The sequence below is a fragment of the Corvus hawaiiensis genome, chromosome 12 (assembly GCF_020740725.1).
Source record: "Corvus hawaiiensis isolate bCorHaw1 chromosome 12, bCorHaw1.pri.cur, whole genome shotgun sequence".
Taxonomy (NCBI): domain Eukaryota; kingdom Metazoa; phylum Chordata; class Aves; order Passeriformes; family Corvidae; genus Corvus; species Corvus hawaiiensis.
The window spans coordinates 18,653,719-18,673,173 of record NC_063224.1 but is presented as its reverse complement, the minus strand read 5'-3'; the positions used below and the strand labels follow the sequence as shown (position 1 = coordinate 18,673,173).

Below are 19,455 nucleotides of genomic sequence, written 5' to 3'. Positions count from 1 at the left end.
GGATTAAGGGCTCTGCAGATCCAGAACATATGTAATTTTCTCCAATACTCCTAGGAAAGAGACATTCAGCTGCGTTAAATTGTATGAAATGCTTCTGTGAAGCATTGCTTTGTGTTGTGTAACCTGAACAGAGGCCGAAGAGGCCTAGTCCTTGTGGAAATTCCCATTTGTTTCTTTTGTAAATACGTAGTTTTGCTCCCTTTGTTGATTAAATTAGTAGGAATGGCACATTGGACTTTCAGGTGGAATGTGTTTTTCTCCTGGTTGTGTTTGACAGTGTGGCAGCGCAGTTTGAGCATATTTTTCACGATTTTTTAGCACCCGCAATATTTCACTTGGAAAAAACCCCTGACGTTGTTTGATGCATTAAGCATCTGTGTTAATCCACCTCCTGATTTTGAAAAATGGAAGGCAAACAGCAACACATCTCCTCTGTGGAATCGACAGAAGATTTTTAGGGATTTTTCCCTTAAAAACTGAAAAATATCACCACTTATATGGAACAAATAACCAAAATCAGCACATGACCAAGGGACAGAAAGGCATTCTTATGATTTCCTACAGATGCCTAAAAGACACCACATTTTTCCACAGAAGCTTGTTAGATGATCTATCTAGGTGAGAATTAAAGACAAATAGATGGCTGAGCTTCCTGCCTGTCGTTTTCAGGCATCACTTCTCTGAGTGGGATTTATGACCCCCGACTTGCTTGTACATGGAACTAAAAATGCTATTCAATATTTCGTTTGTATTATTGGGAAATACAGGGAAAAAAAAATCAGCAGACTCTTCAAATAATTATCTGGGCTCAAGCAAAATGATGCCATATTATACATAGGATTTTAAAAAGATTGCTCTGTGTGATCAATGAAATGTTAAACCCCATGGCAGATTTATAGTAAAGAGGTGCCATTTCATTTTTTTTTAACAAGTTTAATAACTGAGATTGTTTTCTTGTTTTGTGATTGATTATTGTGTGAATCATCTGATGTTTTTAGTTGTGACTCATCTGACAAACTCCAAAGTCTGTTATATTTTTATCTCTTGATAAAATCAATAGTAAAGAATTATAATCTTGTGGACTCTAAATAGTGAAGTGAACATATTTCTTTTAATAACTTTTTTACTCCAATAAAGCCACAGTGGTTTTTTTCAGTAGCAGATAGATGTGACTACAGTGACAATCCGTGATTTATGGATAAAATTTTATAATTTTGCCATTATTTTTCTAGTCTATGCACAATTTATAGCTGTTTACTGAACTCAAGAGTGGTTGGTCTCTTGGATCGTGGCTGTTCATGTACAGATGTGAAAATGCCTTTGATTATGGCCTTGCATGGAGAGATATGCAGCTCCCAGCTCCTGGTGGCTGGAATAGCGTGGGGACACGGACAAAAATCACCAGGAACAATCTGAAATACTCGAGGCGCATGCTGGGCAAGATTGACTATCTTGAGCTGTGGGCATTAAATGAAGCAAGATCCTTGTGCTAGATAAGCATGACTGCCTGGTGTTCATCAGCACAGGAGGGTGAGCAGGGAGATTACAGGGACATCATTCTCCTTTGAATCTTCCTGGGCACAGCCAGGGCTATTCACAATCTGATGGTAGATGTGCCCCATACACACGGAAAGAATATTCCTAGCAGAAGTACATTCCGACAAATCAAATGTGATTTCTCTAGACAAAACAGGAAAATGGAAAAAAAATTGAAAAATTGTGAAGATGATCTATTTTTTCTTAGATTTTGGAAGAAATATGATCATGAATTGTACAGCATGTCCTGCACAAAATAACTGACATTCAGAATCAACATGATTATTACCAGCTATTTAGCTGTGCTATATCTTGTTGTCAGATGATGTGTGTACAAGCTGTGCATGCTCTCTAGTAAGATGCAGTGATTTTTTTTTAACTTGTTTTCTAACAAGATAAATTAATAAGCTATCAGTTGACTACATTAGAGGAATATATTTGGAGGTGTCATTCTGCTTGGCAGCCTGTGCAGACAGTGCCCTGCACATGGTGGAATCATAGAACCATGGAATTATGGAATATCCTGGGTTGGAAGGGACCCACAAGGATCATTAGTCCCTTTACTGCTGACTCAGATCCCACTGGCCATCCACAGAGCCCCCAAGTGCCTTCCTGAGGCTTCTCCCCAGCCTCTCCTTCCCAGCCTGTTCCTTGTTGTGTGTTCATACACATATACAGAAAAATGCATTGTTTTCTTTCAATGCACAGCATCAGAAATAAATGAGCCTCGAGTTCCTAACTAAATCATACCTTGTCTAAATGAGAAATTTAATTTTAGTATCTGCATTTCTAAAGAATTATTAGCAAAAGACATTGATACATTAAAAAGTTTATGAGGTTGGTCTGACTCACCCATGCAGGCCTTTTTTCCCTCTGGATTCTTTCTGCTGTAATTTTGGATACTAGGTTGAAGCTATAAATAGTCTATAGTTGTGAATCTACATTGGTCAGCAGACCCTTTGTATACAGCATTTTTGAATTACTGTCTTTATAAATAACATTCTCTGTGATAATCCTCTTCAGCATGGTAAAAATCACCCAGCTGGGGCTTGATTCCTGCGTGGGCTGAGTGTGTAACTCAAGGCAACCACAAATGGCCCGATGCTTCTGAAGACCTCCCAGGCATGAGAGAGCCCCTCAGGACTCTCAGAAAAGCTGACCAGTCCAGTCTTGCCTGGTCTTCATTGCCTCACAGCAGAGCTGAGGAAATGGGATGATGGCCAGAATGCTGCTGTATTCACATCAGTTACTTACCACATCATAAAACTGAATAAAATAGGCTCAAAAGATTCAGAGGACTGTATGAGGGTAAGATGATCTCAAAGCTCAGTGACGGAAGTGTTTAAGTGTCCATACATTGCCAGACATCCTCAGATTTTATAAAACAAAGTGATGAGGGAAGCTCTCCCACCAAAGCCTTAATGCAAACAGACCCAGCTTTAAAAGGTCTCTGAACACTGGAAAAAAAGAAGCTTTTTTCTACTGCAGCCTAAATGAAATTGGACTCCATTCTGGTGACTCCTGTGGGCAGGAAGATGCTTGTTCTGTGGTCTGAGTGTGGATGCCTGGGTTTGCCTGACAAGAGGGATTTTCATCTCCATGGAATAGCTGTTCCACTTGAGGTAGGTGTTTCAAGCTGATGGTTTCTCGATGCAGCCAGTGCCCTTGCAAGAAGCTCCATGTGCACATCTGAAATTTAAAAACCACGCCCAAATCCCGTGTTTATGACTGTACTATTTCCATAGTTCAGTTTGTTTTTACTGTGATCCTCTTCCCACTTCAAAATTTCCTTTTCCCTCCAGGTTTCGACGCTTCAAGTCTAACCCCAGGAGAATGTTTGCATTGCTAACTTTGTGGAGATTCAGTATCAGTTCTTTTGTGTATATTTGTTTTAACCTCAGTGGTTTTGCCTTTGTTTTAACCTTTTTCAAGTAAACACATGTTGTTGTATTCCTATATTTCTACAAGAAAGACATTTGTTATTGGAAAAAATGGCTTTAGGTAGCAGCTGCTTGGAGCTGTTCATTATTTATTGTGTAAAAACCTTGCTTCCTCACCACAAGAAAAACACTTTTATTAGTTATACTCTTTTTACACACTTGTCTTCTCACTGGGCCGGCATTGTGGCTTTAATTAGTTTTCCCTTTTTTGGCATTATTAGGAACAAGGTTTTTTTCTCTCTGTCACTCCCGGCCACCTTTCATGTTTCCACATAGGAATCAAATTTTGCTTTGATTCATTAGCAAAATGACACTGAAATTGAAGGACATTTTGAACAAAAAACTTTGTTCTGACTATATGGAATATTCTTTCCTATAAACCTCTGCTTCTCTCTCAATCTTCTGCTTCTTCCTGAGCTCCCAGCTCCAGCAGATAAGAATATGCTACTCATGTGCCTCTTAAATCTCTAATATTTTCCAGGTGAGAAGAAAAGTGAAGGAATTGCAGTTCTGTTAAAGCCAGCTGAGAGGGAAGAGTGTGTGTTGGAAAAGCCAAGTGCAAACAGGGCTGGGGGGGGCCTGAAGAAAACAGGGTCAAAAGATGGAAAGAAGTGTCTTCTTTCCTGTTCCCTGTGTAAATGTGCCCAAGCTGGTGAGCAAATGGGCTACTGATAAATTCATTTGAATTGCTAAAAGCTTTTGGGAGTTCAGTTCCTGAAGTTCACAGTTCAAGCTTTTCCGTGCACCACAATACAAATGTCCAAATTAAATTCCAACTTTCTTACCCTTATTTCATGAACTCAGTATTTCCTAGGACAATGATTCAATTAGCAGAAGTGCATGTACCCCTTCAGATGCTTAGAAAACAAAGCAGCCAGCTTATTTCCAACAAGAAATGGGTTAACTTACCCAGCAATAAGCATTATTTTTAAAAACTTCAGATTCTGTAAGTCCACAGTAGAAAATAAGCCTTTTTTTTTTAGGTTTTGCAGATTTGTTATCACAGATGTTCTTAACCTAAATATATGGATATGCAAAAACAAATACTGTTTAAAATATGTATAAACTTCCTTTATTTATGTCTGACACTGATTTCATTCTGACTCCAGGTTTCAAGCAGCTGGAAATGCTAACTCCAGGGCTCAGTGTGCTCCCCTGCTGCTCCCCATGCCTTCCTTGGCAGCAGGAGAGCTCAGCCTGGTTTTTGGGGGTGCGTCTAACATTCTGTGAAGAGAGCTGGCAACTGTATGCAGAAAGATTTCCCAGCAGTGGATGTGACACTGCCCTCACTGAGTTTTGCTTGGTTCAACGTGCCATTCATAAAGTGACCACCAGCCCAGTGCTGTGGAGGTGAGGAGTCACCAACAGCAGCCGTGGTCTGCAAAGGCAGAAATTGGGAATGGCAAATCCTCTTTCCCTTTCTTTGTGTGTGCTGGGAATATCAAGGTGTGGCTTGGGCAGGCTGTGAACTCACCAGCGCTGGCAGAAATCAGCAGGGCAGCTCTGCAGCCACTCCAGGCTGCCCTTCCTCCCTGCCCACGTCTCCTTTCTGTGGCCTGCTGTCACTCCTTGTGCAGTGCTCTCCCGGAGTGATGGCAGGGCAGTCTGGAACTGCCAGAACGAGAACTGCAGTGGCTGAAGGGAATATTCCAAATGTCACCATTTATCAGCATCACGGGCTGGTTTTGGTTTGACCACTTCTTTTCTGTGTCCAACAGAAAAAGTAGCGGTAGTGCTGCCTCATCTCCTCTGGCTGGCAGATGGCTGTAGGGAGGTTTTTAGTGTGAGGAAGTTGTCTTTGGGATACAGAGAGGCATCTCCAGCTAGTGGTCTGTCCCAGTTAGAGGGACTGTTTATTGACTTTAAAAGAACTTTTTCTGCAGACAGCCTCTTAGATACTCAATTTCCAAATGGCTTCAGGTAGGTGAAATTAATTCCGCAGTGGTTATTCAGGTAATCAGCCTTGGGACTTAGCCAGAGGGGCAAACACAGATTGCAGCAGGAATTTTGCTTCAATTTTGTTTGCAGATAAGGACCATCTATCTATAGATCCTATGGGAAGATGAACAAATGAGAAAAATAATAGCAGAATCTGATTAGTTTATGCTGAGATTTCAATGCAGAAGGAAGGGAAGATACAAGGCTCTCTCCAGATCAGATGTTACTGCACTCATTTGTTAATGTGCGTCCTTGAATGGAATTAATGAAACCTTTCATTATAGATCAATATGCTCTTTGACTAGAGAATATTATGGGTACCTATTGTATATGCTTAATTAGATTGAAATTGCTTTCACATTTCCTTTATATTCAAAAAAAATCTGATCTCAGCAGTTTAAAAAAGGGAATTATAGAAGTTATCCCCTCCACCATGCTGCTAGAGTCAGCAAGAGAAGGGGAAGAGGGAAAAACTCCTCAGCCAGGTCTCAGGTCTCAGCTTGGTAGCAATTTTGGCAGAGCTCACTAGTGCTGCAGTGTACCCATGACAAAAGCAACTGGTAATTCTTTCACCATCACCAGGAGATTGACAAGTGTCCATTAAAGGCAACAGGTTTGGACTGGGTCTATGTGATCAATTTTGAGACATACTTGCCTTTTTAAATTTCTGTCCAAAACCAATTTCTTGACAAAACTGTTCCAAATTAATGTGCACCACCCTCCTTCCTCACCCACATCCCCACAAAAACATTCTCAAGTGATCCTTTGCATGTTTCATTTCTCGATGGCCTTTATTGTTCCTTGAATTGTCTCTCAAAACCAAATCCTAAACCACCAGTCCCACAGCCCTATTGCTATCAAAATAAAGCCCTTTAGTACTTCAGTACTAATTAGTCTGCTGTGCTGTTACCTCATGCTTTCAGCTCAGTCCCTGGGGTGTTTCCAGGTTTGTTCCTGGCTGTCCCAACCACAGCCCCTGCCCTCGTTTCTCACCCTGTTCAGCCACCCGGGTCCCCAGGTGTGGCCCTGGGGCTGTGTCCGTGCTCCAGTCACTGCCCCACATCCTCATGGCACACCCAGGCCTGTCCCTGGGCCTTTCTGAACTGAAATGTCAACTCCCAGCCACTCTCTGAGGCAATTTTTATCCTTAATTCTCCAAGCCCCAGCTTTGCAGCCAGAAGGCTCCTGCTGTTTGCCTGGGGCTGGCATGGGGCAGGATTGGGGTTATTTAGTCTGGAGAAAGGGAGGCTCTCTCTCCTTAGAGCTCTCTACAATTCCCTGACAGGAGGTCACAGCCAGGTGAGGGTCAGACTCTGCTCCCAAGGAACAAGAAACAGGACAAGGGAAAATGGCCTCAGGCTGCACCAGGGGAGGTGTAGATCGGCTATTAGAGAAAATTTCTTCTCTGAAAGGGTTGTCAAGGGCTTGTCCAGGGAAGTGGTGACTCAACCGCTCAAAGACATGTAGATGTGGCACTTGGGGACATGGTTTAGTGGTGGATTTGGCAGTGCTGGGAGAACGCTTGGACTTGATGATCTTACAGGGCTTTTCCAACTTAAACAATTCCGTGACTTAGTGCTCCACTGTGCTACGTTCAGCGTCCCCCGGCCTCCTAAGGATGCATTGTTTGTCAGCTTTCCTCCTTCCAAATTCCTTGTTTGTATAGTGGCAGCTTTTGTGCCAATTCTTTTTTTTTTTTTTTTATCCTTTGCCTGGAGTTATTGGCAGAGCTAATTAACTACAGAATATAAAAGCCTTGTTCTCCAGGGCCGAGTGATGTGGTCCCAGAGCAGCACCAGTGCTGCCTTGGGGCCTGGGGAATGAGCAGAGAGGGATGGGTTGCCCGAGGATGGGCAGAATATCTTCACAAAGAGGTACCAGGTTTATTCCGGCAGTGAATGCAATCCTTATTCTGAGGGGGCCACGTGTTGCATCCTTCCTTGCTCTGCTCCACGGCCACACAGATGGCACTGGCTGTGCTCACAGGGGCTGGGGCACGATGGATGCTGATGGGTGAGAGGGGAATTGCAGGCTCACCTGTGCCTGCGTGGCTGTGAGGGGGCTGCGTGCTGCCTCTTGGTGTGGATGGGTGCACGGGCTCAGGGTGCTCCTCCCTGCGTTCACGGAGCTCCGCCACTGCTGGGAATCACTGCAGGTGAGAAGAACGGCGAGTGGGAGACGGGCAGCCCCTGGGGCAGGCGTGGTGGAGAAGGAAAGAGTCCCCCCTCCACCTCCAGGCCTGACCTGGCCTCTGGCTGTGAGCTGTATGAGACCAAGATTTTTCCACATCCAGAAATGCTTGAGGAACTTTGTCTTTTTTTTTTTTTTCCCTTTTTTTTCCCCCTTTTTTTTTTATTGCTGGACAAATGTCTGCTCCTGACAGGAAACATGACTGGATTGAGTATAAAATGCTGGCGCTGTCCGTGCCGCCCAGCCCAGCCCGGTGTCGGTGCCGTGGGGCGGGGGGAGCCCCACGCGCGGGTCTCCGGCGGCCGCGGGGCTCTGGCGTGGCCTCAGCCCACCCGCGGCGCCGTGGGGTGGTCCTGGGCAGCCCGGAGAGAGGCGACAGGGAAGGGACAGACAGGGACAGGGCACCAGCGCCGCAGGATGTGGGTCCCCGGCCCCCTCGCAGCCGTGCCCGTGGGTGCCTGCGTGACTGCGAGGGTGCAGAACGACTCGTGGGGAGGGGACACCCCGCCCCTGCCCGGGCACAGGGACGCTGCCCTGGGCTCCTTCCCTCTCTCGTTTCGCCCCTCCAGCCCCAACTTCTCCCCGCGGGCATCAGCGGAGCGCCAGGAGCGGGGCCCTGCGGGAGGGCAGGGCCGGGGGGCTGCGCTCCCCTGGGCTGGGGGGAAGGGAGACGAAAATCGAGACGAAGCAACAGCCTCCAGCTTTTCCCTTCCTCTAATCTTGCTTCACTCCCCTTGCTCCCTCTCCCTCCCTCTCCCCTTTCCCCTCCCTCCCTCCCTCTTTCTAATTCCTGCCACTAGCTCGGAGCCTCATTCAGCAGCCGCTGCCGCTGGAGTGTAATAGGCTGAAGATGCTGCCGTGCCCGCTCCGCGGCCACTTGTGAATGGGACTTGCCTCGTCTCCCTCCTCCGCAGGCGGCCAAGGGACGCCGCCAGCCCCGCCGGACCCGCAGGTGAGCGGGGGGAGCCGGGGGAGCCCGGCGGGGGCAGCGCGGTGCGGGGAGCGCTGCGAGCCCCGCAAGGGGAGAGGGACCGCGAGGGGAAGGCGAGCGGCGGGGGCCGAGCGGCTGGGCGGCTCGGAAAGGGGGTGCCGAAAGGGGGATGCTCGCGGGGCTCCCCGAAGTTGGCGGCAGCGGGGCCGGGCAGGTGTGCGGAGCGGAGCCGAGCGGGGCCGGGCGCGATGCGGGCGCTGCGGCGGCCGCGGGGCCCCGGGGCGCGCTCGGCTCTCCGGAGGGAGAAGGAAAACGCTCTGGCAGACGCTGCTTTTTATTCTTTTTATTTTTTTTTTTTTCTCCCTTCAGTTCTTGCTCGGGGGCGGGGAGGGGGAGGGCGAGCGTTTGGTCGTTTTAAAATGTTCCTCTGGAGAAGCAGATGCCGAAAGCCCCGAACTGAAAATCTTTTACTTGCGCCGTAGCTCCCAGGCACGAAATGGATATGCAGGAATTAGGAGTGCATGAAACGAAGACTACTCTAGCCAGAATGAAAAAGGGAAGGACTTTGATTTATACCCTTTCCCCCCTCCTATATTTATTTATTTAATTATTTTGCTGGCTTTCAAACGCATTACTATTCACAAGGTACCAAAATGGTATCTGTCTCTAGCACGGGCTAGTCCAAAAAGCATTAGACTCCTGGGTGATGCATGCATAAGCACATCCCCAAGGAAGGTAAAATAGATCAGGCTGCGGGTCCCCATAAATACCATTAAGTTTAGAATAAAAGTGCTTCCTGTGCAGCCCTTCGGGAGCACATATAGCAGTCTGACATCATGATACAAATGCCTTCACCTCCTATAGAAGTCCCCCTTTATTGTCTACTCTTTTAAATATTCATTTGGTGAGGAGTACCAGTATATGCTGGGAGAGCTGCTTTGTACCGCTGCTACAAAGGACAGAGTGGCTGTGTAACACTGTATTTACCTACCCAGATATCTGTGACAAAGGAACCTCTTTAGCAAATGAGGTCACTAATTCAGAAATTGGCCCTTTATGAGGAGAATGCTCATTTCTTTTTCACGTTCCAGTTACTAGCAACTCCCTGGGAAAGACTTTCTTCCTGTTGATTTGTGATGGTGATACGATAAGCTTTTTACAGACTCCGTGCCTCTCTATTAAGAAATTAAATGTTTTGAATTATTTAATAATGGAACTGTTGAATAGGAGAGGCACAGCCAGGCTCAGGAGCAGGGAAGCACGCACTCAGGCACTGCTGGCTGTCCATCTCTTTTCCCCCTCCCTTGCTCTTCCGTCTGCCTCAATGTTTCCAAAGTCTGTGTGATTCTCCAGGTAAATACTTTGTTCTCTTTTTCCATGTTGGCTAACAGATCCCAATGAATAAATTGCCTTTCAGTGTAGAAGTCCTGCAATAATTAATCTGACATCTGCCTCAGCCAGGTCTGTCTGCTGAGGTTTGGAACACAAATCGATGCTTGTGCTCGGTCCTTGGACTGATTTTATAAGCGGAGATATGTGCGAGTCCATGGCAGTGGAACTGCAGATGTTTGCTCAGGAGCAGCAGATCCATGGCAGAGCTGCACAGTTCGTGTGGCTGGGAGAGGGGCAGCGAGAGCAGGGGGGAAATTGGCAGCACAAGATCTGGTTTGACTTCATGCCTTAACACACAAGGCATTCTTGCAGCACATTTCTGAGTCTGGAAAAGTCTATGCTCTAGAAAACAGAAGTTCCTGGCTGTAGTTCAAAAGCAGTTCTCCTGCCTCTTGCAGAAGAACAAAATAAAGTTACAGAACTAAGAACAAGATCTTCAGTAAAAGAATTGGAAATTCCTTAGGAAAATTTTACCTAAAGGACATCCTTCTTTGGCAGGCTCTTGCTCTTAGGCCCTGAAATAGGATTTTTATTTATTTATTTATTTATTTATTTTACTTCAGCCTTGCACATCAGAGAATGAGCATGAACAGAGAATGCTATTTATAGGCTTCTCCACATCAGCTTTAACTTTGCTACAATTACAAGTGTTGCCTGTCCAAAAAAATCAGTAGGAACTAGATTACTTCATTAGCAGAAACTCTGCCACAATAGGACATGCAAAGGGATGAGATAAGTCATTGCAATTTATCAGCAGCAGTTTCAGAGGAAAATATGTTGATTGGAAATGGTTGATTGAGAGATAGGACAGCTAAATTAATTTTTCTTCTGCATAACAATATGGGGAAACTGCAAAGATTGGAGTGATTTCTGTGATTTATCTGATAAAATGCTTTAGAGTATATCATGTGATTTCAGCTTCAATTAATATGCTATTCTGACAACATCTGACATATTTAATTTAGTGTAAGGAACATATGTGAAGTTCAGAGTTACAGTAGACTGAGACTGGCATTCTTATTTTCTGTGTAACGTAACAGGACAACTTGACAAACAAACCTTTTAGTGGTGAGAATTCCACAATAGAAGCTATTTCTAGCTCAGACATCACAGACATTTCAAGTCATCTCACACCTAAAACTAGCATCTCTTCTTTTTGGTGAACCCCCTAACTGAATTTTGAATCCATTTTGTGAGCTGGATGTTTGGTGAAATATCTTCAGTGTGTGAGAAGCAGAGGTCTCATCTGGAATCAATTAATTTGAAACAGTTTAGCAACATACTTCCTGGACTTTGTGTGTGTGTGTCTGAGTTCCTCTACCAGCATTTTCAGCTAGAATCTGTCTATAATTTCTTATGCCATACCCATTTTTATGTTTTTAATGGCACTTCAGCCTTCATTGTTCCTTTGTTGGGGCCAGCCCAAGGCCTGGGGACAGAAATGACAAGATGGCCATTGATTTAAATGGAGACTGGGTCGGGCGCTTTGCCTGGGTGAATTAAGAGGACTTTATGGCCATTTTATGTCATCTATGTCTTTTTACGTCAGATACGTTATCTCTTACCGGTCGAGGAGCACTGTAGCTGTCCGGTTTGATACATGCTGGACGTGGAGTAAAACTCTTTTATAGTATTTTAGGAGGAAATGTAGCAGTCCTGTGTGGGGCTTTGATGCTGAGGGCTCTTAGGCTGTGAGCGAATCGCTCCGTTGGGTGCATTATCCCCGGGTGAGGGAGGGCTTGGATCCCTGTGGCTGCTCCGAGGGGCGCGGGGCTGGCGGCGGCCGGGCTGCGGTGCCGCGGGCGAGCAGCAGAGGGCAGTGCTGGCCCGCGTGTTCCCGGCTCTGTTCCCCGCACCGGGAGCATCCCGCGGGATGCGGGGCCGGACCCGCCGCGCTGCTCCCGGAGCCGTTCCCGGCTCTGTTCCCCGCACCGGGAGCATCCCGCGGGATGCGGGGCCGGACCCGCCGCGCTGCTCCCGGAGCCGTTCCCGGCTCTGTTCCCCGCACCGGGAGCATCCCGCGGGATGCGGGGCCGGACCCGCCGCGCTGCTCCCGGAGCCGTTCCCGGCTCTGTTCCCCGCACCGGGAGCATCCCGCGGGATGCGGGGCCGGACCCGCCGCGCCGGGATCACGCTCCGCGCTGCCCGGGGTTTAGCAGCCCTCCAGCCGCTGCATCGCCACACCTGCAGTGGCACGGCACCGTCTTGGCTCTGGCGGAGGAGTTTTGGGATGCTGGAAGTCCGGCTTGTCTGCAGACAAGCTGACTCCACAGCTGGAGGCTGGGTGTGGAATAACCCCCCTCTTGGAAGGGTTTTGCTCTCTCTTTCGTCCCTTCTCTAAGGCAGTGCCGGTTCATGCCATGCCAAGAGTAGAGAGGCGGAAAAAAATGATACAACAAAATAAAATTTATTTCTTTCAGAGATGTTATCAGGTTAGAGAGATCTTGTAAAGACACCCTTGATAGGAGGAAAAAAAAAAGACATATTAGGCCAAATTGGACTAGTTCAATCTGTACACATCCAGATCAGTGGAGCCTACAGCTGAAGGACTGAATAAAGCAGATTGGTCCGAATCACTTCCATATATCCTGCAGCACCTTGGAATACAAAAGATGTTGTCACTACCCATGATTGGAAATCAGAGAGCCACAGAATGGTGTGGGTTGGAAGGGACTTTAAAGCTCATTTCCTTCCACCCCCTGCCATGGTCAGGGACACCTTCCACTATCCCAGGCTGCTCCAAAGCCCATCCAAGCTGGACACTCACCAGCAAGGACATGCATGGCTGTACAGATGTGAAACGGTTGCAGGCATAGAAAGAGGCTTATTCCACCTGCCTTCTTCTGACACTCTTCAAGACATCCTCTCTGGGAGTGTTCCGACAGACTGGATCTTTGATTTGACTCAGACCAACCACATTCCTGTGTATGAAAAGAATAGACCATAAATAACAAAGTGCAGAACTCTACAATATTGCAGAACATCCACTGCGTGCAGCCAGAGAAGTTCATTCATGCACCTAACCCAAGTTCTTGCCTACAACTGATGCCAAACCCAGGCAACACAGTGCCATGATAGCTGTACAATTTTCTGTCAATGGCCTGAGAGAGGATATTAATTAAGAATTATCGTAGAGGAGCAACCCTTGGCGAGAGTGTCAGTGGCTCCTGCACAGGGAAACAAATGGGCACAGGAGACCTGTCAGTGTCCATCCTCTGTGCTGCAGGGCAGGGAACATCCCTTCAGCTGCTCCCTGTGCTCGGGCTGGGAGGAAAACTTCGGGCTGCCAGTGCTGCTCAAGGCCCTCCCGAGAAGATTCCGCAGGGCTGGGACATTAGCAGGGACTTTAGCGGCACCTTTCGAGCCAGCAGGAGTTCAGAGACGAGGATCTGGAGCCGGCAGCCGTGCTGCTGAGCAGTGCCCAGGGGGAAGGTGACTTTAAGGCTCATTTTGCCTCACAGGGGCATCGGAGCTCCTTCCACAGCAGCTTGGGTGGCGCGGTGGCTCCCAGGCATCCCCGTCCCGCTGAGCTCTGCCGGCCCCACGAGCCATGATTTAGCTCCTCGGTTTTAAAGTGCTGGCTTAAGCAAATTCTAAGGGGTTTTTGTGTGTGTGGTTGGTTGGTTGTTTTTTTTTTTTCCTCCAAAGTCTGGCAATGAGTGAGAGTCCTCTCCCTTCTGAATCAGCAAGAGTTCATCAGAATTCTTAATTGGAATGCAATGGCAGGCAGAGTTAGAGTGGTAGAAATCAATGTAAATGGATTAAAAGAAAAGGACCAAGTAACTGAATGCAAAAGAGGAGCCAGGATTTTCCAGAGTGATTGGTGAACAGTGCAGCAAGAGGTTCCCAAATAGAATTCATTATTACGATGATGATTTAATAGTTCATCAACAGGTAGACTGTATCCACATTATAGGTAAACCAACAGAAATTGTGGATCATGGAGTATTATAATGCTGACAAAATTGAACAGGACTTTGATATGTGGATTTCAGCTGCAGGAAATGCCTATCTAGACAGCAATTACAGTTAAGGTTTCATTAAATTGTGTTGGTGCAGACTGACACCGTTGCCATGAGCCCCCAGTGGTGCTGTGAGGACATTGGCCCGTGCAGGGGAATGCTGGAGAGATGAGCAGGAGGAATTTGATTCAATAACCCTTGAAAACACACAGGTTTGCGAGCTGCAGTGCAGCACCGAGCATTTAACTCCCCTATCCTTGTATGGTGCAACTGGTGCAGGTTTTCGTGCCCCATGAGCAAGCCCAGCCTGAACTCAGTCTGGCTGGGTCAGCTGTGCACAGGTTTGTTCCTGGATCCTGTCCTCCAAACCAGGACAAACAGTAAATCTGTGCCGTGCCCTCTCACAGCCCCATTGCCTCCCACGTGAGCCCCTAATCACACAGTCTGTGCTGGCCTGGGAAGCTCAAAACTTCCTTAACTCTGTGCCAATCCCATTGAAGGGCTGCTTCTTCTGCGCCACATTTTAGTGCTCTTCCTTTCACATCAGATATTCCAAGTGAGAGAGTTACACTTAAGGTTAAACTGCTGCCATATAAACTCTGGTTCAACATAATTTTGATCCCAGCGAGGCTGCTGATATATACTTTTAAATAAAATCAAACTTCAGAAACACATTAATTGGTCTCAGTGGTTAAGTTAAATAGTTAAATACATGCATACATATCATTCTGCCAAGGCTAAGTCATTAGTTCAGTGGAAAGCAGAAATGATAGCTCTATTGGAATCAGGAGACCAAACCCTATTTCCATTAATGCTAACTGTTTTATTAATACATGCATGTGTCGGCATTAAGTCATAAATTTAAATGGTCTGTCCCTTCTTGATTTAAAGTAATTATCTCACAGATCTTGGCTGCTGAATGAGTAACTCAGTTACTCCTTTCATCTTTTATCAACTAAGTTTTTATTTTTTTTGGGTGTAAAAAAACACACACACAAGGCAAGCAAAAGAAATAGAGCTTGTGCAAAGCTGGCTGGGATTTGAACCAAAAATAAATGTATTTTCATTGCCCAAGTAAAATATCTGTAACCATGCCAGTCCCCAAACAAGGATTCCCAGACCTTTAGTCACGGACCTGCCTGCATCTTATGTGCACTTTGTACACTCATTTATAGAAGTGACTGGAAAACTTTGATGGAAGCAACAAGTAAGGCTTGCAACCTTTATATTGTTCAAGGGAAAGGACATTCAAAAAGTTTATCCCTATTTTTTGGACATAGTTTAATTTGATAAAGAGAGATCCCGAGATAAATACAGGACTTTGAATGGCATTTAGAAGTTAAGAATGGTCCCATTAGAAATGGAAAAAACAGTTGAAGTGTTGGGATTCAACTCCAGGGTTCAATCTCATCCTCTCCAGAGCAGTGCTCCCTTCAGAGACCTGACCACACACTGGTGCAGTTAAATATTTCTCAGCATCACTCAGCTGAGGTGAGAATGGTAGCTGGCCATTGAAGACAAGGTCTTAGGGCATTTCTTCCTCTCAGGGCACTGCCTGGCCAGGCAGGAATGACTGTGAGCTGTTTTCCTGGAAGGAGCAGTATCAGAGCAGCTGAGTGCTGCCGGGTTAACTCAGCAGGTACAGAGCACTGATCAAACCCTCCCATTTCATATTGCATGAGCCACAGGGATCAGCAGCCTGGTGGAACTGAGAATCAGTCAAACATTTATCCAGTGCACACAGAGAACAGATATTTTTTATGATAATGGCTCCTTTCCATTCTCTTTCAGCATATTTTTCTTGCAACTGAAATTCCAGAGAGGATCTTCAACATTTCACATTAGTGAAAAGTCACTGTTCATTCACAGTTTCAAACCCAATTTCTCCAGACGTAAGAGGTTCCAAAATTTTGAAAGCAGCTGAATAATAATTTTACTTGAGGCTCTGATCCAAAGAGAAAATTTTGTCCACTGCTGATTGTTGCCTTTTTATTTGTTACTGTTCCAATTATAGCTGGTATAGCTGGGAGAATATGGCTGATTAGTATGCATTTCAATTCTTTTTAGCACGGTGGCAATTTCCATAGCATTTCTTTTACTAAAGCCAGAAGAAAACAGAGCAGGCAGTGGCATTTGCATGCAAACAATTTGTCATTTACATACAAAAGGGCTGATTAGGTAGGAATACATGTGGCTATAGGTCAGACAGGATGGTCATAATTGCTCTTTCTGTCCTGAAAATCGTAAATTTTGCAATATTTATATGAAAAATTATGTTCATAAATTCATTATGTTTGTGTTTCAGGTATTGAGTTACAAATCCTCTTAGAGATCTTTGGTTTTCTCTGGTGCTTTGGCCCTGTAGGTGAAACTGGTTTTAGCTGATCCGCTCCTCAGAGCTTCCCAATCCTGTGCTGCAGGCCACAGTCCTGGACAAACAAAACTGATTTGGGGAATTCAGAGCTAATTGGGGCACCTGCATGACCTGGGTCACAATGAACCATGTTCAATAGTTAAGGCTGATGTCTCTGTGCCCTTGGAGTCCTGCCTGTGCTCCTGGGCTTGGTTTGGGGTCTCTCAGGTTCCTGCACCTTCAGCTGGAGTTCACTGAACTTGCTGATATGTGCATGCGATTCCTTGGCCCCCACTTTATTAGATCCTGCTCTCCCTCTGCAGCTCCAAATCTAATATTCAGTGAACATTTCACCTCCAGAATTTCCCACTTTTCAATGCAAACTTTGCCCTCTTACAACATCACCTTTAGCAGGTACAGAGGCCTCTTTGACCTTTCTTTTTTATTTTCATATTTCTCCTTTACTCAGCCATCTCCACTTGTGTTCAAAAGTGGAGACATTCTTCTCGGCTTCCTTGGCTCAGGCTTATCCAACATTTGCCTTCTCCTCTGGCTCTTCCTACTCCCTGAATTAAGTGAGGTTTCCATGCCCAGCCTGCAGGGCAATCACACCCCTTCACAACAAGCTTGGAGCTGATGTCCAGTGACCTTCCGCTGACATTATTTCACTTTTTGGATCCAACAGCAAAACCTCATTTTTCTGTGTGTTTGTCTCAGTATATGTCAAAGTGCTGGGAGCAGCTAAAATTAGTTCCCAGTACATTCAATGACTTCAGTAATTATTTACTTCATAAGAAAATAAAACTCCACATTCAAACGAGGCAACAGAGTGTGATCTGAGAAATACTTAAACACCCTCATGAGAGAGGAAATGGGAACCAGCCCTGCTGCCTTACTAGATATGTGCAATATGCATCTGTCACATGGAAATAGGGCATGATGAACTCCATGGAAAATGTAGCACGAGGATTTACTCCAGGCTGCAGTGATGTGCTGTCATTCTGGAGCATCACAAATTACCAACTGGCTGCTGGCTTGGGCTTTAAAGGAGCAGTCAAAACACATGAGGAAAATCAAAAGTCAAAAGTCAAATTGCTAATTTTTCTCCTCATGGCATGGACTTGACATAGAGTTCCACCTTATTGTGCCCTTCAGTGTGGATTTGTACTTTTCGAAGGCATGGGTAATGTCCACCTTTGTTAATGCATGCTCAGAACTTTGTTATTGTTGTTAGTAGTCTCTTTAAATAATTTTTATGAGCAGATGAGTTTAAATTGTTTATCTGATGTTTGCACTTTGCTGGTTAAATTCAGACTGGTGAACCTGATCTAAACCAGAGAAATTGTGCTGGAGTCCATGGGGTTATTCACTGACACTGGGATTGTTGATCTGTGCCCTTGATATGGCATTTCAAGGAGTTTCGGTTGTTACACTGATTTTGTGTCTGAGTTTAGGTGGAGTTGTGCATCCCAGGACTAAGCCAGGTTTTGGTCCTACCAGTCAGGAATGCTCTCAATGCACCATCAGATGGATGAAATTACACTGATATTTGCTTAATTATCCAATCAAGTTCAACACGAAATTAGTTGGGCTGAAATAACCAAGTCGGCAGAGGAAGTGCCAGCTCTGAGATTTACCAAGATTTGACAGATGCTCATTGCTGTGACCTTGGTTTTTTGTTTTTTTTTTTTATGAGCTGGATGTCAGGGAGAGTGTTTCTGGAATTTCTGCCTTCCTGGGATCCTGAGGGCTCTGACCAGACTGTGCATGTCTCCCACCAGTGACGGACTGGGCACATTCTGTATTTTGGTCACAGAGCTGGGAAATCCTGCTCCTGACTGTCCCCACAAACAGTCTGGGGAACAGCTCAGCCTTTATGGTATTCCCCTTCAAAAATGAGTGACCAGCAAGTCATTTCTTGGAAGTTGTACATCATAGGAGAGCCAACAAAACTCGGGACTTTTAACTTCTATTGACTTTTTTTTCCCCAAAAAATTTACAGAAGGTCATTGATACTTTTTAAGAAAATAATGTAAATGAAATTAATCATGTGTACAAAAGACTTTTCCATTGCCATTTGATCATTTTGCCTGCTGGAGGGGAGAAGGAGAATGTTTTTGCCTAGAGGTATCTCCCATCTGGAAATCACATCCATTTTTACTAGAAATGAAACCATTCAAAATAAACTGGAGTAAAGCTTGTGTTTTAACTGTTTCCATGTGCTTTAAAGTAGGCTATATTTAACCCATAAGTGCCTTGGGCATTTTATTACTCTGAGTTAATGAATGCTAATTGCTTGTTGAATTTGAGACCAGCAGCTCTTCCTTTAACGCTGTTCACTGGTGTTACCAGGAGTGTTTGCTCAAGGAGGAAGGTTTCCCATTTCACATGTTAGTTATATGTGCTGCTCCTCTGGCTCTATGAAAAACGCATAAAATTGTGTCTACATTGACTTCTTTTCTCATTCTTACCGATTCATTATGCACATTTCCCCTCTGGGCTTTGCAGAAGGCCCCAAGTTTTATTTTCCCACAAATCAGAAACATCCCAACTTTCTAATAATTTATCAAGCATTTTACACGTAAATACTTGGCTTTCCATCTACATCCTCATGCCCCCACATAATTTGCCTGTTATCTAGGGGAAGGCAGGCATGTTCATTATGCTTTTTGCAGCCTGTATCCCTGTGAATTGAGATGTCACTCTGCATGACAGGGATCCTTTCCACAACTGTACTGTGAAGGACAGATGCCTTTCTGCTGTGAATGGGACCAGAAAAAGTCCTGTTGCAGAACTGTTTTTGCCACATCTGAGTAGTCTGGTGAGGTCATTTCCATAATCCATGGAACAGCTGCTAAAATTAGGGATGTATCCATAGCTGTGTTGTTGGAGCTGTGTAGGGAACTGAGTGAGAGATCGCTATACACTAATTATGCCTTCTAATTATGTCCTTTTAGTAACCTCCTCATGTCCCGAAAGAATCTTAGAATGAATGAAGAGGAGCCTAATTCCTCATTTATGGAGAGGAATTCTCTCAGTAATCATAGTCAGAATGGCAAATCAGCTGAGAGCACAGCGTCTGCATTGACTTTAGTTTCCGTTTTTGTGCAGCCAGCATGATCAGGGCTTTGACTTGGTCACGGCCCAGATGATTTCATCCAGGTTCTTGCATTGAGGAGAGGGAAGGCTTAAATCTACTTGGTTTTCCTATTT

General features: G+C 45.4%; 1 protein-coding gene across 2 annotated transcripts in view; it reads left to right on the top strand.

Moving 5' to 3' along the window:
* The first annotated feature begins 7,475 nt into the window (after positions 1 to 7,475).
* CDH11 (cadherin 11) overlaps positions 7,476 to 19,455 on the top strand; it is an 82,385-nt gene continuing 70,405 nt past the window's right edge. Inside the window, exons 1-2 of one of the 2 annotated variants that reach the window (XM_048316465.1) lie at positions 7,476 to 7,569; positions 8,405 to 8,556. The gene's annotated coding sequence lies outside the window, so the exon portion shown is untranslated. Of the gene's footprint in view, positions 7,570 to 8,387; positions 8,557 to 19,455 lie in introns of those variants that run through there. The other variant, XM_048316466.1, reaches the window with a different exon arrangement.